Here is a 26,774-nt window from a genome sequence, read left to right as displayed (position 1 = left end):
CCTGCATTAATATTTTTTTAAAAAAACCTTAAATTCTTTCCATCAGGTTCTGGGAATTTCCCCTGCTTGTTATCTCTTTGTGAATGGTTGTGTGAACACAATAAATTATCATGCAGGCCATTTTGACTACTGACATTGGGATCGTCAATGTTCAGGCAGCCATTTGCTAGATAAAGCTTCATATCATTTTTCCTGCTGGTAATGCTGGTACGACGTTGTGCAACAATATCAGGCTATTTTCTGGTGTTTTGAATCTTGGATACAGGAAGCACAATATCCCACATTCATCAACAGGAGGGTTTTTTTTAATTGAATTTGTATCTGTGGAGATTGGTCTTTCCAGAGGAAACAAAAAAATTTGCAGATTTTGTTAAATTCTTAGTAAAAATAACAGATATTCTACTTTTATCTGTCAAGAAGAATGAGGTTCAACATTTGTGATCTAGCTTTTAAATTTGGTACCATTAAAATAAAAAGAGTTGCAAAATCTTTCCCGAAATCTCTCAAATTAGAAATATTGTAATTGGAGAATGCTGTTTTTATATACTGATCAGAAGATGTAAAGTTTTCCCTTTTCATGTATAGACTTGAAATGACAATAGGGTTGCGGGCATTATCCCCACCTTGGAGCACCCATAGGCCTTGAATAAATGCATGACAGGATGAAATTCAACAGAAAGTGTTTGACTTTCTTTGCATGGTTACACTGAGAGAAGTAGCATCTGTTGAATTTCTGCTTGTTGGAAACAACTATTAAAAGCATAAAAGGTTTTGTTTGGTTTTATTGCTAGGCTTGGCTTAATGTATTTATTAATTTACTTAAGAATTTACTTAATTTACTTAAAATATAACTAGGTCATAGCCAAAAGGATGCAGAACGTTTTTCCAAAAGTCTGTATGAAAATTCCTGGAGGATGACAGACCTCACCAAAGGTATTGCCATTTCTTACTAGTGGGAACTAGAGATGGGGGCAAATATAAAAAATGGATTTTGTTCAGTTAATATAGGCTATACATCATATATTCGTCAATCTGTATTTGCCAAATTTTAAGTCCCAAGAAATACGGCTTGACAAATATTTATTTCCCCATTTTTATTCATCCCCATTTTCAGTAAGCCCCCACAAATTGACAAATAAATTCATTACTCGTCAGTTCATGGGGGCAACTTTGTGAGTCATCCCTATCTCTAGTGGGAACCATGTTTAGAGGACTTTGCTACTTCATTTAGCTGTTTTTCAAGGGGAACGGCTGGAAAATAAAATAAGCTAGACTAAATTAAAGTAAAACGAAACATGGGAAATGAGAAAAGTATTTATCTGACAGCTCCTGGATCCCTCTCCCTCCCTCTATATTAAATGTTAAAGCATGACACTAAATCCACAAATAACAAAATGTTTTGCCTCAGGGGGATAATGGTGGACTGTTTTGGCATGGCATGGAAGCATTTTGAAAATGGCATAATCAGCTAACAGAAACAGTGTTGTAGTTTGCCCACAGCCAGGCAGGCAGGGTTTGTGTGATGAATTGACCCTAAAATTACATTACACTTGTCTTATATTTCTCCCCTCAACAACATTTCAGTTAGGGGCACTATATCTCCATATGTAGTTCAAATCCGTGCATAACTCTTATGCTCCAAAAACCATAACTACAAACATAAACAGTTGATTAACACAAGCAAACACACCTTCCCTGACCTGTGTCAGCCTCCTAGTATGCCTCTGCACCTACCTCCCCTCTGGGCCACCACATGGAGCCACCATGACAGGAGAGGGGATCAGCCAGACTACCAGCATCAGACCAGGAGGTGCTACAATGCCAGCAATGGCGCCCTAGGTAAGCCTTAGACCCACATTTTTCAGGCCACTTCCTGGAGACAAATAACAGTACAATATTCATCAAATATGTATTTATATGTTTATCAATATATTTATTTATTTATTGGAAAAAAAAAACTTGTATATAACCAAAATTGTGCTGATCAGATCTGTGCAATTCAAGGGAGGGGGTGTATATTACTATTCTTATGAGGAAGTTTTCCTTTTGTTCCAGTGGACTCCGTGAACCTTGCTCACTGAGTGAGCTTTTGAGTAAAAATGGGAACAATTAGGCTGCATGTCTTTTAGTGATGGGACTGCTTTAATTAAACTGATGCTGCCATATGGGGGAAGTTACTCCTTCACTGAAGCTGATATGAATGACAAATTCATGTGTGTGTTCATGTAAAAAAAGGAGAGGAAGTGAAAGACAGCTTTAAATAATGAGCAGTTAAATGATGACAGAAACTTTGAAAAGTTAGTTACAACAGATTCTGTCTTGACAGTTGCAGTCCTCTATAGTTACCAGAGGCAAAAATGCCTTGCCATCTTCTGTCAGATATAAGCAGGAATTGATGCGCCACTACTGTGTTGCCCAAATGCAGAGGAGTTGGCTAGATAGCTCAGCGAGTTGGATACCTGGCTGAGGAGCCAAAGGACGGGAGTTTGATTCCCCACTGTGTCACTTAGGAGAATACACAAACAGTCCCAGAGTGGACCCAGAAGAAGGGAATAGTAAATCATTTTGGAGTGACTAGAAAACCATGGAAGGAGTCACCATCAGTTGGAATCGAATTGATAGCATGCAGTTATTATTCATTACAGAGCAGAAGAGCAATCATGACCAGTCTCACAACGGGCATCACAATGGGAAGCATGCTGCAAGTGTGTGGCCAGTCTCACAACGAAGTGCTGTTTGACCAGTCTTACAACTGGAGCATGAACAGGCAATTGATGGGGAGCCTACAAAATCGGAGAGGAGCACTTATACAACTGCCCTTCTGCTGGATGTTTACGTAAGAGGGTGCTGGCCACTATATTTTGTTTTGATTTATACTACTTTTTTTGTCTTCGCTTGGACAAGTGATAGATTTTACTATAAAATTTACCCACTTGTCTCTCTATTCGAAAACACATTTCTTCACAAACTGATTGACTTAAATGATATATACAGAGTTTATAGCTGAGCTTTGGGATATAGCACATATACTGTGTGCTGAGAATAACACAGATCCCCATTCATCAGTTCAGAGTGGGTCAAATGCACTATGCACTTGCATCAGTTATTCAGGTTTACCTCTCTTGCTGTTTTGAGATACTATCTTTCACAGATGCTTAAGAGGAATATTGGTCACTTTTATTCCACAGAGTCAGGAGCAGGCAAGCTAGTGTCTTTCAGATATTTTGGACTACAAAACTGGCTAGCCATGTTGGTCACTGTGTCCTGATCCAGTGTCCAGAGTTTATGGGTAGTGGAGTCTGAAGCACTGGAAAGCACAAAATCACCTGCCTCTATGATTTTCGGTGTCCTGCCATAGGAACCCTTGTTTACACTTTTGAATACTATATATTTTCATTTTATATTACAATAAGAGCATAAAGGTCAGCCTTTTCAAATCAAACAGCTTAGAACTGCTACAGAGGTCAGTTAGGCTAAAGGTCACACTGGTTTGATGAGAAAGAAATCATTTGCTCTGCAGACTATTTCTGAAATGCTGACACCATGATATCTTACCATGATAATCTAAGCCAGCAGTTTCAGGGAGTATCTGTGGGATCAGCAATTCGAGATGGTATCTGGGTTAGTTTGAATAGGTGGCTGTGTTGAGATTCTGAGCATATGTCAGGTTTTGTGTAATTTAGGGCACTGAAGAGAAATCACAAATTCTGAACTGAATTGGCCTGATTCAGAGTTGTATGAAGTCTGGATTGAAGTGGAATGTCCACACTTGGCTTCAGAGTGAAGGCAAATAATTTATACATTGTTTTGTGTCTGAAACACAAAATGAACCAAATAGGCCACAAATCATTTTAATGTTTTTCTTTCTTTTTTAAAAAAACAGTGAAATTTCAAAGCACCTAGTACACAAACACCAAGAGCTAGTTGTGTGAAATATAGGAGGTTTACTCCCTCTTTTACAATATAAAATGTCTTAATTATCATGATGGAAAACATGATAATAATTTAACTTGGCCATAGCTAAAACTTAGCAACATCAATGCAATAATCATAATTAAACGATAATTTTACTCACATGAAATGGACTGGACAAATGTGAGTTAAAAAACCAATATAAAATAATTAACAATAATTCTTTTTTTCTTGCAAGGTAAGGACAGTATATATTGATTCTACCACACATGAAACAGAAGGCAAGAGGCAGCTGTGCTGGGGAGAATAAACATACTTCCCCTTCCCATTTAGGGAATCATCAAAAGATAGCCTGCTCCTTGTTGAGGAGAATGATCCCACAGATAACATTACAATGTCAATGGAGTTCTTTTTTTTCTTAAAATACATAAACCATGTAACCACTTCAGTTAAATACATAAACAGAAATACAAGTCAAATGTGTTCCCCACCACCATAGTCAGGGCCTCTTTCAGTAAACCTCTTCTTCCTCTATCTTCATTCTTCTTCTTCTTCCTTTATTGTCCTCTTCTTCAGAACTGCATTGATTCTTGATTTGGAGCTTTCCCATTTCCTCTTGTTAGCACATATTCAAGAAATCTGCCTCATATATCATAGACATTATTCTTTTTCATCTCTCCTTTCTTAACCTTTAAGTTACAAGTTAACTTATCATTTATAGCAATGTGTCATGATTTCAGCCAAAGAAGATCTGGAATCTGATCTATAGCTGAGGAAAGTGCTGGGCAATTAGAAGCACAGACAGATGAATCACCACCAGATTCTCCTCCCCCAGTAGCCAGAGTGAGGGCTAAGCTTCTGCAAAGACTCATGACATGAAAGTCAGAGGATTGCATGAATGCTTCCCACAGGAACATCAGGTCAACTAGTCCTAACAGGCTGGAAGGCTTCTAGGAGTTTGATGACTGTTTTGCTATATAATCTGCACCTAGAAGGCTTTGAAGCTTGTGGAAGCAACAAGTCAACACTCTGGCTTGTATCCATGCTCTTGCTTTTCTTGGACTTTGTCCTCTGCACCCTTGGCTTTGGACTCTGACTTCTGGCTACCATTTGTGTTTTAGCTTTGGCATTTTGGTACAGTATCTGCTTTGCATTTTCTGGACTTCTGATATTGGACTGTCTTATTGGACTTTTGCCTTTTGAGATCCCCTGGGAATGTGACAGAATGTTCCATATTTCACTAAACCTAAACCACTGAGCTATCCAGCCAGCCCTACCTATCTTTTAAATGTTTCGTGGAAAATGAAAGTCTTTGCCTTGATTGCTCATGACCTGAGTTTGATCCTGGGCTCAGGTAGCTGGCTTGGGGTTCACTCAGCCTTCCATCTTTCCAAGGTCAGTAAACTAAGTACTCTGCTCTCTGGGGGAGGGGGGGAGCAATGTGTAGACTGCATTATTACATTGTAAACTAGCCAGAGAAAGCTTTTATCACTATGGGGTAGTATATAAACAATATCACAAGGATTTATAGGCCATAACCAGCAATTTGAATTAATCCCAGAAACAGACTGACAGCTAGTGTAGCTGTCGTAATAGGGAAGTTATATGTGCCCTGTAACCAGCGCCAGATAAACATCCAAAAACTGCACCAGTAAATGTGGTGCAAATGCTTTGACAGGTAAAGCCTTGAGAATAGATTAAATTATCTATGGAAAAATACTGACACTTGTAGTCAGCTGTTTACCTTGGATGTTTAACCATTTATGTTTATCTTTACTCACTGGATGAGTAAAGATATTCTGGGTCCATTGTTTTTGGTGTAAATGGAATTCACCTAGTGAGAGTTCAGCCCTTGGCTGGGAGACCACAAAAATAGCTTATTTCTGTTTCTTCTCATTTATACTAAATTTAGATTAATGTGGGTGAATAGCAGGCTCTTTCGTATAACTCTGAATGTGTTGGGATGCAGAATAATAAATTATTGAACACTGTGTGGCATTTTGCTGACATACGCTTTGAAGTGCAGTTAATTAGAAATTAGAAATCCATTTGCAGTAGTTCACCCAATATGTTTTTCACACATTCCACAGTGTTTTTAAAAGTAGTATAGAATGATGTAACCACTTCAGTTAAAGCATTGTTATAGACAGCACTAAACAGTATCTCAGCCCATATGAGATATTTATAGCTCCTTTTCAGCACAGCTCTGATACTTGTGGCTGTAATAAATAACTGGTAACAATATAAAAGAAACGGGAGGGAAAGATATATTTTCCTCTATGAAATTATTATTTTTTCCATTTTACCAAACTGACACTGAGAATCAAAGAAACCATGTGGATAAGCACATTTATTGGACCAAATACAACTTCCACCATTTAGATCACAAACATTTTCATTGTACTGTGGGGCATGTATTTTCCCCTTGTTCTTAGGTTTTGATAAACAGTGGGGTACTCTTGTTTAAAACAATGGCCACTATCCAAATGATTGGATTGGTATTACAATAAACTATGTTTTCCTGATACTAATAGCATGGTTTATTTAACGTCTGCTTTGCAGTCTTTCTAAGTGGATCTATTTTTCTGAAGCAGCTGTAGTCAAACTGGGCTGTTTTGTGGAAACAACTTATTTTTCTGGCTTGCTGTAAATATGGTAGCACTGAAATCCATTGTATACCAGACCCTACTCACAGTGTTCATAACCTAAGAGATGTACATACTCTTTTAGCACTGTTGTAAAGAATTTGAGGATTCTGTCAAGAAAATCTATAAAACATTTAAGCTGGCATGTGGGTGCACAAATCATCTTGGTCTCCCTGACTTCACCAAGCCAAAAACAGCTTAAGGGAAAGCTAGCTTCAGTTATTGATTGTGAATCAAAATAATGGATTTAGAAAGATGTCAATGTTTGTCCTATGAACTGATCAAATCTATAGGCTATACAATAGTCTATGATCAACTGGGCATACGTTGCACCATTAGTACAGTAGAGGAAAACAGTGCCCTAGTGCAGCTCCACACTTTATCTTACTTGCACACATGGTTAAGTGTGCATGCTGTAGTAGAACACATTAAAGTAGCTCTCTAGACAGTCTCCTTCAAATGTCTCTGTAGCCCTCATTGCCCCTGCTGAACTTCCAAGAGAGTTCCAGCTGACGTTTCTGTGTATTTTCATTTGTTTTTTTAAAAAAACAGCCGAAGTACTGTCTTTAAGGTTGTACAAGCAAAAACTGAGTGCAGGATCCAGTACTAGGCTTCTCGTGGCACTAAGAAACTGGAACTGGTAGAGTACCACTATTGAATACTGGCCATGATTTTGATTGAAATGTGCTGTGTTTTATGTTAAGATGTTAGCTGACCCGGGCTCTAGGGGAGGATGGGTGAGATATATTTCCTTCAGAAAATGACTAATAATTATATGCAGATAAAAATGTACAGGACTAAATACTGTAGCCACAATCCTGCAATAGCTAGTTGCACTAATTGCCCCTGGAATCGGTTGGGTTTAAGTGAAAAAGCATCTCAGTGCATGACTAATTTCCCCTGGATGCCCTGAACATGAACAGTGTGTTCAGAACACTATTACAGTATAAGTAAGATTTGTATGAATTGTGACAGAGAAGAATATTAACAGTCTGTGGTGACATAGCTACAGTTCACACAAGTTATTCACGTGGACTAATATTTGCATGTGAACCGATGTGACCTCTGTATTGTTGATGTCACAGATGGCATTCCAGAAAAAAAAAAAACATTTCCAGTATTAGTGCATTGCACCTTCCATTACTTTTTAGTTATGTAGTTAATAGTCAGTAGAACTGCTGGCTAGCCCAGTGGTTAAGGTATTTGGCTGCAGAGCCAGAGGTTGGGATTTCAGTTCCCCACTGTGCCTCTTTGACAGGGTCTCAACTTGATGATTCACAAGGTCTCTTCCAGCCCTTCCTATATTGATGCTGTTGTCGTTCAAAATGGCTAGCATGGAAAGAGATATCCTGCCTACCAGTGGCAATTCACAGACCAAGCAGGGGGCACCTCACCCAAAAACAGAAAGCAGGAAACAGTTTCAGTCACAAACTGTCTACGTGTTGTTTGTCCTGGCTCTATTTTATCTGCTTTGTGGATGATGGTTTCCCTCAACTCGATAGTCATGGATTTATACCAATGTCTATAGCTGTGCATTGAGTTCTTACTTTCTTTTTCATCAGAAAGTGAACTGTAACACTGCTCATACTGTTTAGCAGGCTTACACAGCATGTGATCTAACAACACAGTCATATACTGTATTATGGTCTGCAGGCAATTAATAAAACAGAAAGTTGGCCTTGAGGCACAGCAAAAGCAGAAGTCTAAGGCCAGAGTTAGCTGTTAAAGATAGACCATTATTAGAGCTGCAAGTGCATTGACATTGCAGGGAAGTGTTTAAAGTCCTTCTAGATTTGGGACATCAGGCTTCAAAGGCATCATGGGCATCTAGTCCTGAAGACCCATCATTGAAGAAGTCAAACTAGCTTGCATAACTCCATGAGATTGTGTTTCTGATCTTACTGAGTCACATGGAAGGTGTTGTGTTGTACACAGCTTGCAGGTCTCTGTTTTTAGGGTCTCCATTTAGCTTGGTATATCAGAAAGCTTACCAATCAGAACTTGCAGATCAGAATTATTGCTTAGGAATACAGTGGTGCCTCGCTTAACGGGGATAATCCATTCCAGGAAAATTGCTGTTAAGCGAAAACATCGTAAAGCGAAAATAAAAAGCCCATTGAAATGCATTGAAAACCGTTCAGTTCATTCCAATGGGCTAAAAACTCATTGTCCAGCGAAGATCCTCCATACGGCGGCCATTTTCGGTGCCTGTATAGCGAGGAATCTGTCCCTAAACACAGTGGGGAGCCATTTTAATTACCCAATGGCCATTTTGAAGCCGCCAATCAGCTGTTAAAAAAACATTGTTTTGCGAAGAATTGGTTCCCGAAGCAGAGAACCGATCATCGCAAAGCAAAAAACAAAAAACAAAACACCCCTATTTAGACCATTGTTTTGCGATCGCAAAAGCGATCACAAAAATGTCATCGTGAAGCAGATTCGTTGTAATGCGGGGTAATCATAAAGCGGGGCACGACTGTATCAGAAGCTACCTTGAGTCGAGTAACATCATTGCCCTACCTTGACCTGTTTTGTCAAGGCTGATTGGCAACTATTCTCCAAAGTTCAAGGTGTGGTATTTCCCAGCTCCTGTTAGAATGTGAAGAATTGTAGCTTCGGTCTTAAAAACATTTTTTTTTGTCCTCTGCTTTATCACTGGCCACTTTTTATGCTTCTAATGTCAGCCTGACAGAACCCTAAGCTTGGCCACCTGTTACGCTTTGCATGCCAGCCTGAAAGGCAAACAGACAATCAAGACAATAGTCATGCCAAATCTTACTTTCATGGGAGGAAGGATTCTTATTCTCCTGAATGGGGCTAGAATCTCTCTTTAGACCTTTGCACTAAATATGCAATGGTCAAAACAAATGCATATGGAGACAGTAGAAATAAAGTGTTTATGTGCACCATTTTCTCTTCTGTTTTAAGCTCATGCAATCACTCAAGAGGAATGAATATATCTTTTGAGATCCTAGCTGCAGGAGTCAGGATTGTTGATAGAATTTATGGGGACAGGAATGCTTGAGTAAAGAGCCTTTAGGTTCTAAAATGCACAGAAGGACTAATGACAGATCCCAGGGACAGAATCTAAATGGATTGTATTCTTTGTTCCCTGGATAGAATCAAAATATGTCTATGCCATGCACTGCCACATTTAGCCAGGCGGATAGATCAGTGGCCAGAAATACAAGCATTGTTGATAAAAGCTGGGATCCAGACCTGCTTGGGATTCAGAGTTGAGGTCAGAGCTGCAGCCTGATCTGGCAAAAGCTGTGCGGTCAGTCTCCCTGCATGGGTAGCTGGGGGACAGGCTGTTGATTTGGATCATGCTGGTGCAGGGCCACTGGCTGGCATAATCTAGGGTTGGGAAGCCCACAGGCCAGTGGACCAGAGTGGAGGAGGCTTCACTTCAGTCTTTTCCCATTTTCTCTGTGATGTATCCTATGTTTGGCTTGGGGATTTCCAGATTGAACTGGTGGTGTTTTCATATTCTTCTTCATTGTTACAACTTTGTTGGGGGTGTAAAGCATTGGGGTGAATCCAGGTGGTTGGAAGGCAGCAAGCAGGTATCTGTGCACCCTGGGTAATAGAGAAAAACCATTAAGGGAGCCAGGAGCATGGCCATGCCTGTAGGTGGCAGGAAGCCATGGAATACATACATCTGGTCTCCAATGGACTGCCATCCAGTGTTGTCCCCCAGTTGGTGTCTGGTGAAGATAATGGTTTGCAGCAGGTGGCATTTGTGTTTATTGATGAACTGGATCCATCCCCTATGCTAGGCCAGGGGAGCTGTGACTGTAGCCAATAAAACCGTGGCCTATTTCCTTCCAGTCAATTTGTGGTGATGATTGTTTCTAGGAGATGAGGCATGTGCAGCTACAGGCCAACAACAGGATCTAAAAGACACACATTAAGACAGACAAACTCTTTTATGAGCAGGAGCAACTTTGCTAGAAGTTCACATTGTGCCAGATAATTGAAGCCTAGTCTCTGACTCTACGTGTGCATGCTGCACCCTCAGTCGTGTAGGAAAGGATGGTGATGTAGATGCTTACCTGCCTCTCAGAGTGGGCTACTCCATCCTGGTTTGGATTCACAGTTATCAAGTGCCACAGATTTACCACCACTAGAAAACAAACAAGGCCAAGGTTTTTAGTGCAAATGCCTGGACCTTTTTTGGTTTAAATTATGCTGATCAGAGCAGCTACATAAACGTTCTCAAACCATATGCAACTAACACCAAAACATAAACTGTTATATATAACCCTTTTCTTTCTTGAAGTATGTAGTCTTTTGAAATTATTTACACAGAAGCATCTTTAAAATATTCCAACTACATTGGTACCAAACAAAAGAAATAAAAGATCCATCAAGGGTAGCTTAGTACTCAAATACACAACAAAGGGTGCAGCTATGACACGGTAATAATCATTCGCTATTCAACTGTGACATGAATAACTTTAAAGACAGATTCTCTTTCAATGTGCTGGATACATATTGAATATGTTTTTCTATTATACTAAACAATATTTTCATTCCTTTTAGCTATGCTTGATCCTGCTCCCTTTATCATTTCCCAAAGTATTGATCCATCTACTTGTACAGCCTTCAATTTTGCATGCATTCTTCAAAACAAAGCTTCCTCTCTTTTTCATGTAGTTATACAGCAGATGTTGATGAAGATGTACACAATGGGCAGGATCCTGTTAGTGCAGTGACATTGGCATAAACTGGACCAAGGTACTAGAAATAATTAATTGAAACAAATGGGAAGATTCCTATCCTGTTCTTTCAGGTTCTGTAGCCCCAAAACTTTATCTGGAGGATGTCCCTATACGACAAATATGCTTTTAAGAACAAGAGGACAGGGGATGTGTAGCACTGTCCTGTACTACTGACTTAACAGAGCAATAAGCACTAAGCCAAAATTTCTAAAATTTGGAAAAGGAGGTACAAAAATAATGTCCAATACTTGCATGTTTCACACCTAAGACCAACAAATCTATGAACACGTGTACAGGTTTTGAGTGATGCATGCCCCTCTACTCTCACATGGTGGATCACATGGGGCTACAGAACAGTAGAGAAAAAACACAGCAGATTGTTACAGGGAGTGTCATGTAACAGCCCAATCAAGAATCCATGGGCCTATTAGATTAGGCATCCTTCAGTCTTGAGAGACTATGGCAACGTGCTCTGTATGGAGGACTTGGAACAGCATCTAGTGTGTCTGAGAAGGCCAATTCGAGAGTGACAATCTCTTCCACATTGAAGACAAATACAGTCTGTCCCCTGTCCAGCTCCCTGGTTTTGCTGCTTTTGTAACTGCCTCTTTGCCTTGGCTTGCTGGGCAAGGGTCTCTTCAAATTGGGAGAGGCTGTGATGCACCAACTGCCTCCAGGCTGAACGCTCAGATGTCAGAGTTTCCCATCTGTTGAGGTCCATTCCTAAGGCCTTCAAATCCCACTTACATGGGCCTATACGGTACCAGGTAAAACATTTCTGTATTCTGTGGGTGTAAAAATACATTTTCAAGGTGATTTGTCCCATGTCCCAAGATTTGTAGTAACAGCAGAAAAGAATGGTTAGAAGCAAGAGTGTCAACAACACATCATCACAGTATCTTAAAATTGCATCAGCATTGCAGAGACACTGCTACAGTGTTGAAGACAAATAACTTTCATATCAGATTGTCACACATGAGGAATCCTTAGCCCAGCCTCTTTTTTTAACACAAAGAAGTTTCTCATTAACCTTACTAGAAGCACTGTTGGAGAAAAACATAAAAAGGAAGGAGTGTATAAACAGGAAAGAGTAGCCCTCCTTTCACATATTATCCACTGGAAAGGTCTCTTGCATGATTAAGATGGATTCACTACTAGTTCTGTTCCATTCTCACATTCTCCTTTACGGGGAGAAAGGCAATATTTAAATAAATAAAATAAATAAATAATCTAATGTCCAATAAACAGTTTTGGTCCACATTTTCTTATATGTGCCTCAAAAGAGAGAGAGAGAGAAAGAAAGAAAGAAAGAAAAGAAAATAATGAAGACAACAGTTCCTACTACTTTGATAAATTGACAGTGGCTGCAAAAACATCCAAGCACATGGAGAGATGCTCATCCTTGCTGGTAGTGGGAATGCATTCCTCTCCCTACTAACGAGGGTCTAAACCTCGATGAACTGAATGAGCATTATTTCAAATAAGTCAACTATAGTTTATTTATTTATCTTATATCCCGCCTATCTGGTCTTGCGACCACTCTAGGCAGCTTCCAAACAAATAAAAAACAACATATAAATATAACAAAATGAAGATAAAATTTTTAGATCAATAAACAGATTTTTCAAGATGGAAAAGAATAACAGAGGGTAAATGAAGAAGGGAAAGTTAAGTATTAACTGGAGGGATGGCCTGCTTCAACATCCAAGTTTTTAATTGGTTCTTAAAAATACCCAGCGACGGGGCCGCACAAATCTCTGGAGGGAGGTTGTTCCAGAGGTGAGGAGCCACCGCCGAGAAGGCTCAATTTCTTGTTTTTTCCTTCCTGGCCTCCTTTGGCATCAGGCTCCTCAGCCTCACCTGATTCGATCGAGTGATATGGGTAGATCTTGGTTGCAGTAGGCATTCCGTCAAATATTGACTCCCTAAACCATTTAGGGCTTTATACGTAAGCATCAACACTTTGAAGTCAATGCGGAACCGAATGGGCAGCCAGTGCAGTGCGGCCAGAATAGGAGAAATATGATGGTATTTTCTCACTCCACTAAGGAGTCTGGCCGCCGCATTCTGCACCACTTGGAGTTTCCGCATCAGCCTCAAAGGTAGCCCCACGTAGAGCGCATTACAGTGGTCTATTCTTGAGATTACGAGTGCATGTACCAAGGTAGTGAGCACCCCGAATCGAGATAGGGTCACAGCTAGGCTATCCGCCGGAGATGAAAAAAGGCATTATGGACCACCGACGCCACCTGAGTTTCCATGGTGAGCGCCAGGTTGAGGTGGATCCCCAAGACACCAGCGAGTTAGATCAGGTAAGGGAGGAGGCAAATCAGAAGAAGAAAGAAAAAAATAGAACTAGGAAAAATAGGAAAAGCAAACCGACTCCGGTGAAAATGCTATCCGCCTGCCACCGGCGCCATCTTGTGTTTGTTTGCTTGTTCCCATACATCATGTTTCTGTGTGTCCCAAGAAAAATTGTTTCTGTGGCCCAGACAATGAGGCCCCCACTGTGTCTTACAGTGGGGTCTCTACTTAAGAACTTAATCCGTATTGGAAGGTGGTTCTCAAGTTGAAAAGTTCTTATGTTGAATCTGCATTTCCCATAGGAATGCATTGAAAACCATTTAATCCGTATCTGCTCTTTTCCGTCCATAGAAACTACTGTACTTTCCTTTCTCTGAGGGAGTGAGATTTCCAAAACTGCCGCATGTGGGTGGGCTGCCATATCTTGTTAGGAAACCAGGGAGATGCTGGTCTACAACTTTTCATAAATATGTGTTGTGGTTGTTTGTTACTGTTGTTGTTGTTGTCTTTATGCAAACTGCAGGAGAGGAAACAGGGAAAAGAACACAAAAGCTATGGCAGGTAAGATGTCAGAGAAAAGAAGCAATTTCACTCTTTGGCCTTGAATTTTCACAGGCACAGGGGAGAAATGAACTCTAGTGGGGAATCAAATATCGGACCCTGATATTCTGATCTATTGACCTGTCCAGCCAGCTGTCCTGATGACATGCGTGGGCCAAAAATGCAAGTCCCCCACAGCCATGGAACACTTACAGCCATGAGGAAATTTTTGGGCTTGTCTGACCTACAGCTGTCCATTTCCTGGCCCTTTTGGCCAGTTTATAGCACATGCCGCACAAGAGGATGCAGGAGAGGGTGGGACCACCTCCCTCCTAATTCCAGTGGTGGAAGCCCAGAATTACATACTGGCTTTTAATTTCTGGAATGTTTAAAAACTATAGTGAATCAATCAACCACATAGCCAAATTGGCAGGATATTTACTCTTTCCTTTGGTGGCTGCTCTCTTCTCTTCCAGACTGGCTCCACTACTGCCCAATCCCAATTGCTCTCAAATAAAAGTGTAATGATTGTGTATGGACAGGTACACATGTACTTCCTGCAGGGCTGTAACTTGGGTGATGTAAGTATGGCTTTGCCTCAGAGCACTGGAATATAGAAGTGAATCTATGAATGAACAGACAGGAAAATCTCCCACACTTATTCGTACTCCTTTTTTTAAAAAAATATGCATCTGTCTTCTTTTTTTTGCAGGGGGCATGCTACTCCTTCCTGATAGTGTTCCTGCACTCATGCCTTGGGGCAAAGTGGGAGATGGCCATGGACTCCAGACACCAAATGGCTAGCTACAGCTCCAGTCCCAGCGCATAGTTGTAGCATAGTTTATTTCTGCCAGCTTGATTGTTATCAGCACCTCATAGGCTTGGGAAGATCATATTTTTCCAGGCTACTTCAATACTTTTATAAATTTTCATTTTGTTTTAATTTACCAACTCACATGCTTCTCCATATGCAGGAAGTTTGCTGAATATATATGTTTCTGAGTGACCCCTCCTTGTTTTCACTCCAGTTGATAGACTTTTGACCTTTCTACCAAAGGGAATGGCATGAAATCTAAGACTAATCTTTCATATGAAACTGTGCAAATTGTTGTAAATTCAGAAATTTCCATAGGCATTATCTGTTGCATACTGAGTTGTGTACCTATGGAGATTTCTTACAGGATTTTACCATTTAACTTCTTTTGTGCAATAACACAACAGGATTTTCAGCCATTGTGTGAGAAATGTAACTGTGTTCAACATATACCTGGATAAACCTGACCATCTTTTAGATCATTTAAAAGGTTTCCCGCCATATATATATGACAGCGCAGTGGTTTCGGTATCTGACTGAAGAGCCAAAGGTTGGGAAACTGATTTCCCACTATGCTTCCTTGATAGGTTCTGGACTCGATAATCCATTGGACCGCTGTGCAGTTTTAAGATGATACACATTTTAACAACTAAGTGTCATATTTTCAGATCTGCCTCATAATCTCCGGAAATCTGACAAAAATTATGTTGTATGTATTCCACCATTTTGACATTCAGAAATATGAACAGCTTGAATAAAATTGATTTAAATATCAATTTGTTCTGGAAACTCTAGATTAACAGAAATGAAGCAGCCTATTTAAAATTCAATTTGCTATTCTGGACACTTTCTGGTGAAGGTGAAGCTACTTTCGGTTTTTGACTTCATCTAATTAAACAATTAAGAAAGAAGCAACCTGTTCTGAACAGACCTAATTAGAGAATTATAATTTAGTGATCACAGTCCCATCAAGTGCTATTGCAATGCAATCACAGTTTAAAATGGATTGCATTGTGTGCCCATGGCGTTTGGTAGATAACAGCTATAGTAAATTATTTATCAACATCTAGCATAATTACATGATCAAATAAAGCCACATGTTTTGAAGCACTGGAGAAACCTAGTGAGCAAGTTTCAACATTTTAACGGTATGAAACAATTCAAGGAGGTGCTCCCAGATTATATGATTTATAGACTGCAGCCTTTAATGACAGCTAACACAACTGCAGTAAGTGGATGGCAGCCTATGGTCCTATAGAGGTTGATGCCCTTAATAAGCTTGAGCAATATAAGTAAAGGGCATACTGTCCTATCACAAAATTTTAAGAGTTGCATTAGGTACAATAGACTTTGGAGCTATTCAGAGCTGTCATTAATACAAATGAGAGGTGCAAGGTCCATTTGATTATGGCATTTGAATTTATCACTCAGACTTAGAGCAATGACTGTAATGAATCGTTTTATTTCAGACATGAAAAGTTATCTCATTTTATTGTTCCTTTGGGCAACAGAGGTGTAGACATGGTCTTTATACATACAGATATTCCACTGTAAATATGCCAGCCATTTCAGAGAAGGGGAAGAAATGCAAACAAAATGCAGTAATTCTTATATCTACTTGCAATGTTAAAAAGCCAATTGTTTTCTTCTTGGTTACCTGTGTTACATCTGACTTCTGCTATATACATCCTTTGTCTCACCTCCTACACATCAACACATACACACACCAAGACAGACAGACACACACAGAGAGAGTTTTGTATGTCAAAAGTTTTGTATGTAAATTTATAATTTGAGGCCACAGACTTGAATTCCTTTTTGTTATTTTCCTCAAAGATTAGCTCTGCTTCTAGCAAGCACAACAAAATATGGGACTGAAGTATTCTGTATGTCAAATTTCCCTTTTTAAATTAACTTTTGTAAATAAAAGCAACTACAAACTGGCTGCTATACGTTCAGAGAAAATAAGGTGTTGGAATGGTTTTGAAGTGGACAGAAGGAGCCAGATGAATAGCTAGGCTAGACGCAGCTTGGTCTGCTTAGGAAGTGGGAAGGATGACTTTAGGTTCATCTGAAAAGTAGTGGGGTGATATCCCACATTCATTTGAGCCTTATTTAAAAGATAGAAGAATTTCATGAAATGTAAGCAAAATAGTTACTACATTTTGTTAAATATCCCACATAGTCCCATAGTCCCATGCATTGTACTGTTTAGCAAACACTCTACAGATTTCACTCTTGAGGTCCTGTATGGGTACAGCCATGACTTCCTGTTTGTCTGTCATAGATTTAGAGCCAAAATAGTTGTGACATTCTTCCCTTCTTGGGCATCTCAATAGATAGCACAGCCCTGTTTGTCCCTGATGTTGAATACAGTACTGTTGAAATTCTACTATTGTAATAACTGGCTCTTTATTTCCAGCACCAAAGCGTGCGACTAGACAGCCCAATTATCCCAGCCTGGATCAGTCTTGATAGCACTAAACAAGGATGCTTTGAGATATGGTATGTCATTTGAGGTAATCCTTGTATCCAGATGCAAGAATAGACCATACCATGCCTCATTTTAGGGAGGCTTGTATCTCTCAGGGAATTTGGTGTAGAAAAGCATCTGAGGAAATTTCCTTGCTAATTTGGTGTCTCTAGGTTATCGGGGGCCAGTGTTATAGGCATTTAAAGTGCAGATGACTCAACAAATTGATTCATTGATTCGTTGAAGAATATTCATATATTCATATTCATTGATTTGTTAACCTTGATGAATAATGGATTGAAATGAATCACCATTTTTTATTTGTCCCCATCTCTAGTTATAGGTGAAAACAAAATAAAAATAAAGAGTGAAAAAAGACAAAAAAGTGGTGGCACTTTAAAGACTAACTTTCATATTCTTTAACATGAGCTTCTGTGGACAAGTCCACTTCATCAGACATAAGAGAAGGAGAAACAATATGGGAAATATTTATGCATGGCATCAAGGTTGTGGTTGGTTGGTCACGGGTGCCTAATACATTTTCATCATCCTTTTCCTCATCATGATGAGTTAGCTTGACTACCCACATCAAGTTCTTCTCAGACCACAGGAGTAATCTTTGGGATGAAAGAAAGAACTCGGCTGGCCTCTGAAGTGGGTCAGATAATTTCACATGCACATGGCAAATGAAGGTAATATGAAAGAAAATCCAAATGAAAATTGAAATTTTGTGTTCCTCTCATTACAGTAAGTAAGCAAAATGATTTGGATTTCATCAGCCTTCTTTTGGAATTGAACAAAAACAAAAATCTGAAAATGAAAGGAAAAAAACTCTTTTGTGTGATTTTTCATTCATTATCCATTGTAATGTAAATTTAATTCTGTCAGAGTTTTGGGACTCCCTAAAAATTAACTAAAGCCTCTTTTTAAAACAAACTGTCCTATCTCAGTTTCTGTCTGTTTGTGGAAGAGCAGTGACCCAGCAATGCCAAGGGATTGTGGTGTGGAAACAATCCATGCCTTTCTGTGGAGTCCTGTGCAACAGAAATGAAAGTGAGCAGATGGAGGATCTCCTTTTAAGCAGCGTGGACCGGGGGTGGGGGAAGGGGGGTGGGGGAGGGAATCAAGAAAGAGATTGTAATTCATTGTTTCCTGTCCCATAGAGACTTGAATGGAGGTATAGAGACCAAGTGAGGGATGCGGATAATTTAACTCAGCAGTTCCTAAATGCTTGCCCATCAGCATACCCACATGCTCCCCATGAAAAACCTACTCAATCTCTGGGAATGTCCCCTCTTTTAAATAAACACATGAAGAGATTCTAGTAGATTAATGCATTAAAAAGGGAATCTTTTTAAAATACTTAATATTTTATACTAACAAATGTAATTCTGCTTTTGAAAAAAAAATGTGCTAGCTTTTACAACCTTCTGGGCTTATAGCATTGATATTCCTATCATCTGTGTATATAGACTTTTTTATTTGTGTATATACATTTGCTCTGCCCCATGGCAATTATGTCATGGGGTTCCTCAGGGCTCAATACTGTCCCCCATGCTGTTTAACATCTACATGAAACCGCTGGGAGAGGTCATCAGGAGGTTTGGGCTGAGGAGTCAGCAATATGCTGACGACACTCAGCTCTACCTCTCGTTTTCCACCAATCCAGGTGAGGCGGTTTCTGTGCTGAACTCGTGTCTGGACCTGATAATGGACTGGATGAGGGTTAATAAATTGAAACTCAATCCAGACAAGACGGAGGTGCTGTTAGTGCTTTGCCGGACAGACTGGAGGGCCATTTTCCTGCCCTGAATGGGGTTACACTCCCCCTAAGGGACAGGGTCTGCAGCTTGGGGGTGCTCCTGGACCCCAGTCTAACTCTGGAAGCCCAGGTGAACTTGGTGGCCAGGGGCGCCTTCCTTCAACTGTGGAAATTATACCAGCTACGGCCCTACCTGGACGAGCGGAGTCTCATGACAGTTACACACGCACTGGTAACATCCCGCAGAGATTACTGCAATGTGCTCTACGTGGGGCTGCCTTTGAAGACAATCTGGTGACTGCAACTGGTCCAGAATCGAGCTGCGCAGCTGGTGAGTGGTGCGGCCGCCAGGGAACATATCAAGCCGATTCTGTATAAGTTACATTGGTTAACAGTTGCTGCCCGGGCCCAATTCAAAGTGCTTGTTTTGATATAAAAAGCCCTAAACGGCTTGGACCCTGGATACCTGAAGGACCGCCTCCTTCCTTATGAACCTACCTGGCAGTTAAGATCTAACCAGGGGGCCCTTTTGAAAGAGCCATCCCTTAAGGAGGTAAGAGGGACAGCTTGTAAACAAAGGGCCTTTTGGCAGCTGCCCCCAGACTATGGAATGCCCTCCTGACTGAGATTCGTCTGGCACCGACGCTGATGACATTTCGGCGCCAGGTCAAAACCTTCCTGTTCCAGAAGGCTTTTAATTGAAATAATATTAGCTGTGGGTCTGATGGCAATTTTTATATATATTTTAATTGTATTTGAATTGTTATGAATTTTAAATGTTGTAAGCTGCCCAGAGGCCTTTGGGTAGTGTGGGTGGCATATAAATAAAATAAATAAAATGAACTTTTGAAAACTGAATATAAAGGAAAAGAGATTCCACAGTCACATGACAACAGTTCCCCCCCCCCCACCGGACGATACACACACACACACACAAACACACATGCACACACAAGCATCCAGGAAAAAAAAGTTTGATTGATTTGAATTTGAAATAAATTTAAGCTCTTCCGAAGAAGTAATCTAAACTACCTGAAATCCCTCCCCAAATTCCCAGTAAAGTTCATGATGATTGATGAATGATGATGAAAAAGAAAAATGTAAGTCTTTGCTTTGCTGCCACAAAAGCAAAACCTCAAGAGCACCAGCAAGCAGCAAGTTTGGAGAGCACAAACAGAAGTGAGGACGGCCAAACAGGAAAAGCTTATATGAAGCGACTGTAAAAGTAGATACACCTTTCAGAGAAGACTCCCTGGAAAAGCCCCTGATGTTGGGAAAATGTGAAGGCAAGAGGAGAAGGGGACGACAGAGGACAAGATGGTTGGACAGGGTCATTGAAGCTACCAACATGAATTTGCCCAAACTCCAGGAGGCAGTGGAAGACAGGAGGGCCTGGCGTGCTCTGGTCCAAGGGGTCACGAAGAATTGGACATGATTTAATGACTAAACAACAACAACAATTGGCTGCCAGACATGCCAATCCAGGATCTCTGTCCTGATTGGCCAGAGCTTTGAATTGGTGCCAGCAAACTCAGAAAGGTCCCCAAAAGGGGTAACGAATATAGACAAATATGAACGGATTGACAAATAAAACCGAGGAAATATTCATCAAGCCATATTCATCCCGATTTAAAATTTTACAAATACGGATTGACGGATCTATGACAAATCGGCTATATTCATCAGAAAAACTAATCCGTTTTTAGATTCATCCCCATTTCTACCTATAACTCTATGTGCTGACCACTGTAGAACACAGGAAGGCCAGAGTCTTGATGCCATAAGAGCACAACCACACTTCCATGTTCTTCTTACTGTCTGCTGGTTTAAGATATTTTAACCCTGTACTGTAAAGCTAATTAATTAATGTGGGTTACCGGGTTACATTCATTTATTTACATTTTGCACACACTTCTTCTACCTAATTTCATCTTTCAATGTTGAACAAGAATTATTCTTAGAAAAAGTGTTCCTGGAATTCCAATTGCTCAATGGTGCAAACTAATGCAGATTTAATAATTATATGCCATCTAATCAATCCCTATTTATGGCAATCTTTTCTATAAACAAAATAGTCAGACGCGGTTCACCAGTCTGTTCTTCTGTTGGTACTCAAGGATTATGGAGCTTCACAGCAGAAATTGAACTGAATTTCCAAGCCTTGGTGGATTTACTCAGAAGTAAATCCCATTGTGTTCTTACTTGTCTGTATGTGTTTGTTTATTTATAGGCTACCTAAAGTTTTTTCTCTATACAGTATATATTCAATTTATTTTTCTGTAGACATGTATGTTTCAGTAAAGTACTTATTTCTGGAGATTTTGTGTGGAAGAAAAGAATGTTGTGATTTGAAGACCTAGACTCTGTGCCTGGGGAGCAAACTCTCTCGTCTATGGTGGGGCCTACTTCTGAATAGACATTCCTGTGATTGCATTGTTAGACTTTTTTTTAATCATAGGAACAAAATCTGTTATACTGTACGAACCACTACATTAGCCGGCACATTTTATTATTTTCTTTCTTTGCCCTCAGCAGTTTTCATTTTCTATAAAGAAAAGAGACAGAACAGATATAAAGAGTTTAAGTCACTCTTTACAACATTTTGTTTATCCCTTACATATTTCTTTCATTGAAAAATCCCAACCCAGAAATGTTTGATTAGAGCAGATTTTAGCCCCCACTAGCTCCTTTCATGTTTCTTCCTTCTCTGAGATAGACTTTGTTCCTTCAGTAGAATATGTTTGGATTATTAGGGTGTTACAGGTCTCGGAACAGAACCCGGGTCAGTTCTAAATGAAGGAAGGTTAAAGAAGAGCTCATGAACTTACACAGAATTCTTTCTTGCTATCTCATTAGTATAATTTTTTTTTAATTTTTTTTTAAAACAAATTAAATCATGGACAAGCAGCTTCCCATTTATCATGCCAGTTGAGAAGTTTCCACAGAGGTTACAATTTAACATATCTGAGATTACACTTTTCATGATGGCCGTCAGCCTTGCCAATTTCTAGTTTGGAAAATGGCCTCTCTTTCCTTCATTCCTTCGGTGTCAGGAATGGTTCTAGATTCACAGGATGCCAGATGAACTACTCATGACCACTTGACACAGATTATGAAAAAAACTTCTCAACTGTTAGAGCAATACAAGAATGGAAGCAATTACCTCAAGAGGTAGTGAGTGCTCCAATGATGTTGAAGAGAAAATTAGATTACCATCTGTCAGATCTGCTTTGATTTGGATTCCTGCATTGAGTAGGGGATTGGATTCAATGGTCTTTCAACTCAATTATTCTATGATTATTTGCCAGCTACCTCATGATAATTTTCAAGCATGAAATCTTATTTTCAAGAACAGAAATGCAGCCACTGTCTCTGTTTGAAAAGATCTCATCCTTGATGTATGGTTTTTGATCATCCAGCTAAGAGCACAACAATTGCAGACAGGAATATCTCTGCATGTATCTGATTCTCCTTTACTCAGTCTGAGTTGTTGGATATAAAAGATTCTTAATCACACCACTTCAACACTTACATGATTTCAGTTTCAATGTCAGGTTATCTATAATGTAGAATTTGGCCCTTAGAAAGAATAAACTAATATTTAAGGACTTGCTCAGCAGCCGCAGATGAGGAAGATATGAATGGAGGTTTCTGAGTGGCATTCCCTGCAAGAAAAGAGCAGAATCTCCATCCCTTTTTTACACCCAGGGCAGAAATCAGATCGGAGAGTTTCATAGCCATAACAGATTTTAATCCACTGAATTTTCCAACTGTAGTGTATTTTTAGTAACATTGCTGCATTTTATTATACTGTCTTTCTGCTGCTGCAGAAAATCTTACAGTTTTTTTTTAGAAAGTGTGTTATTGATTAATGTTTGGCTATTACAATAATGCACAATGCTTTATTTATTGCCGCATTGTATCACATTTTATTGCCCAGAGAACATGGTTATTGAATAGCTTAACCAATATTGGAAATGCATAAAACTCCTTGCTGGATCAGAGTCTTCATGAGTGAGAAATGATGCTTGCCAGAATCATGTTGAAGATCTAGTACAGAGAAGAAAGTGTTTTCTTATTACTTTTCCCCCAGCTAGATATGAGAGTTCTGTGCTGCAGGTTGAAAGCCTTAGTTTCAGCACAAACACATACAGTGGACCCTTGACTTACAGACGGCTTGACTTACAGACTTTTTGAGTTACAGACTTCTCTGGCCACAAAATTTAGGTTTGACTTGCAGACTGAGATTTGACTTACAGACCAGAAAAAAACCAAAATGGAACAAAAACGGCCTGTTACGGGATTAATCGGTTTTCAATGCACTGTAGGTCAATGGAGACTTGACTTACAGACTTTTTGACTTGAGAACCGCCTTCCAATACGGATTAAGTTCTCAAGTCAAGACCCCACTGTAATTGAATATTACCAGTGGTCCTAGCAAAATCACTGAACAGAATGAGTTGGAGGTTGCGTGGGAATGCTTATTTGAGAAGGGATTTTAACTATGTGTCTCATGTCTGATTCAGATCTGTGTAGCAAAAACCCTCATCTGTTGGAGTTTTTTAATTATTTATTTATATTTATTTATTTGTTTATTTGTTTATTTATTTATTTATTTATTTATTTATTTATTTATTTATTTATTTATTTATTTATTTATTTGGTTATTTGTTTATTTATTTATTTGTTTTTGCAATCTTACATGCTGCCTTTTGTTTGGCTGGGATTGACCTTTCTGGGCTGAAGTGACTTGTCAATTTATCCAACACTAAGCAGTCATTCCTTCCCAGCCCCACCTCTCTGCTCTGTGCTTTTTCCCTCTCTAGAATCTGTTGAAGTGTATTGGAAGCAGTCATGTTTGCTAGTTTGCTGTCTGATCTGTTCAACTGAAAATAATGAAACATTTAAATACTTTCTCCTAATATCTCATTGAGTAATTGAGACTGTAAGTGCCAGTTGATGAGAAAAAAGGGGGTGGTCTACTATGGGGGACTTGAAGCCATTCTGCTCTTTCAGTCCTTGCAGTTCTGCTACACAGCTAGAGGAATTCAACCAAAAATGTATCAAAATTGCTTATCTCTCTTCTTTTATAACTTTAGGTTTTGTCACAGCCATCTGATGCAAACCTAGCTATATAAGACCTTGAGTTTCTTTTCAGTTTTGTGTTATAATTCTTTCTCCTTTTCCTTGTAGGTGTTACTCTTGTAGGTGTGAAGTATGGCTCCAGGCATGGCAGTTCACAGAGATGACAGCAGGCCACCATCAGTTGAATTATTATCATTTTTCGCCCTCCTATCCAGATGAACCTGAAGTTTCCAAGGCACAAGGAAACAATCACACTCACACTCACACACATATAGCCTTTAGAATGTGTGTCCATGAAATCAGAATTGGAGAACTGGACAGGAATCCCAGTATCCTTTAGTATAACCTTATGTGACTGCATGAAAAGCTCTGTGGAACAATAATATTCTCCAGTCTCAGTATCTATATCTATATTTCTGCACAGACAGATGCAAACAGTGAAGAATCTGCTCTTGATAGTCATATTTGAGAAGAATATACAGAAACCAAATATGGCATGTGCACAAAGGAAAGAATTTACAAATAAATGTATTAAAAATTTACAAATAAATGCATTAAACAATACTTGCAACCATTGGCAAGCATTTAACTTACCACTGTCTATATTCTTGTGTATAAATGGAAACCTGAGGTAAACAATGGCAAGGCTGCCTGATATTTGTATTTAGGCAAACACCTAGGAAGAGCAAGGTAGGGAAGCTATTCATGCATATGGCAAAAAATTAATAACACAGGCAATTTAGTAATAAAAGGTTATATTAAACCTGACAAAATGACAGGCAGTATTAGATTTCAACAGAGGGAAGCATGCAGTCTTTCTTAATTGTGTATATTATTTCACCATGCTCCTTTAAACTGTCTAATTAATGTGTTAATTTAAGGAGCAAAATTAACAATCTCTTATATAATGAAATACTGTGATTACGTCCCTGCAGACATGCACATCGGGTGATAGGTCAATTTTCTTTCCAGCATACTTAGAGCAGAATGTAAAAGCAAAGTTATAATTTAACATAATATAAGATGTGGGTGATTATATACTTAACACAGTGCTTCATGCTAATCTCCTTTATGCCAGTCTTACACCATTTTAATGTTACTGATGGCAATAAATATTTGCTCAGTTTTCGGTAAAGGGATTTAATTTATGAAATCTGGCTCTCAATTTGCTGAAGCAATTCACTCCGCTCCTAAATCCTGTAACTTCAGTTCCCCTTTCAAGCTCATCAGTCAAAATATGGGTAGATCTTGACCCTAAACAATAGAGGAAGATGGATCAGTAGCCGTGATCGTTCTGTATTTTCCTAGAAGTGTCTAGTTATGCAGCCTGTACAACACATGGAAGTTGTAGGATTCAGGTTGTGTTTGTATGTTTCAAAGAACAAAGAAGTGATGCTGTGGAAGAGTTGTTTAACCCTTTCCTGCTGCATTTAGTTGCCAGTCAACATCCTGCAGCTACTATTAGCTCCAAGGAATTAAAAACTACATACAAAAAGGATTCTTTTGTGGATTCCCCACCACAGTTCACTTAAAAAGGGAATTTTATGGGGAGATATTCTGAATGAGGAAAATGGTTATAAAATCTCTCCCAGTATCAGTTTTGTAGCCTTCAAAATGCCAGGAGTAGCTGTTAATTATTAAAACAAAAATTTGTGTTGTTATTTTTGACTAGTTTTTTAATATGTAAAACTAATTTTGACTCAAATTTTGAAGTATCCAATGATGGATCTTCCATGACATGTCTAATTTGACTCTTTGGAAAATATCGTTTCAGAATTGTTTCAATATGGATGAAATCCTGTTGCTGTGTTACACTTGTGGAAGGCAAGCAGTATAACTTTCAGTTTCATCTAGCTAGTAGTTAATGAGTCCCTGCTGGGATTCCCAAGAGCAAACAAAGCCCACAAACATGCACAGTTCCAAGAATCCCAGTGACAACTCATTAATTGTCAGCTATTACTGGCATTGTGAAGCAATTCTTATGCTGGCTTTTCTAAAAAATTAAATAAAGGTTTATTTTGTACAGTGGTGCCCAGCTTGACGACAATAATGCATTCCAGGAAAATCGCTGTTAAGCGAAATCATTGTCAAGTGAAAAAAAAAAACCCATTGGAATGCATTGAAAACCGGTCAATGCATTCCAATGGGGGAAATACCTCATCGTCCAGTGAAGATCCTCTATAGAGCGGCCATTTTGGGATCCCTGTCTTGCGAACAATCGGTCCGGAAAACAGCGGGGAGCCATTTTGCAAACCACCAATCAGCTGTTTCTAATCGTTGTCTAGCGAAAAAACAGTTCCCGAAGCAGGGAACTATTCATCGTAAAGCGAAAAAACCATAGAAACATCATTTTGCGATTGCTATAGCGATTGCAAAAAGTCATCGTAAAGCGATTTTGTCATCAAGCGGGGTCATCGTCAAACGGGGCACCACTATATTCCAAAAGAGCTATTATGTGACACTGTTTCAGTATACTTTCTTTTCTATTTTCAAAATCACACACTGTGGACCAATG

The 26,774-nt window shown here is 39.3% G+C and overlaps 1 long non-coding RNA gene across 1 annotated transcript in view; it reads left to right on the top strand.

The window, feature by feature from the left end:
• Nucleotides 1–1,299: 1,299 nt before the first annotated feature.
• The window catches only part of LOC144583375 (uncharacterized), a 26,987-nt gene continuing 1,512 nt past the window's right edge, over nucleotides 1,300–26,774 (top strand). Inside the window, exons 1-5 of the long non-coding RNA XR_013537116.1 lie at nucleotides 1,300–2,836; nucleotides 11,217–11,297; nucleotides 14,109–14,146; nucleotides 14,838–17,444; nucleotides 24,368–26,774. The exon at nucleotides 24,368–26,774 is cut by the window's right edge and continues 1,512 nt beyond it. This is a non-coding gene — a long non-coding RNA (uncharacterized LOC144583375). The remainder of the gene's footprint in view (nucleotides 2,837–11,216; nucleotides 11,298–14,108; nucleotides 14,147–14,837; nucleotides 17,445–24,367) is intronic.

The sequence above is a fragment of the Pogona vitticeps genome, chromosome 1, assembly GCF_051106095.1.
Source record: "Pogona vitticeps strain Pit_001003342236 chromosome 1, PviZW2.1, whole genome shotgun sequence".
Taxonomy (NCBI): domain Eukaryota; kingdom Metazoa; phylum Chordata; class Lepidosauria; order Squamata; family Agamidae; genus Pogona; species Pogona vitticeps.
The sequence above is the reverse complement of the archived record's forward strand: the minus strand, read 5'-3'. Positions and strand labels throughout refer to the sequence as shown.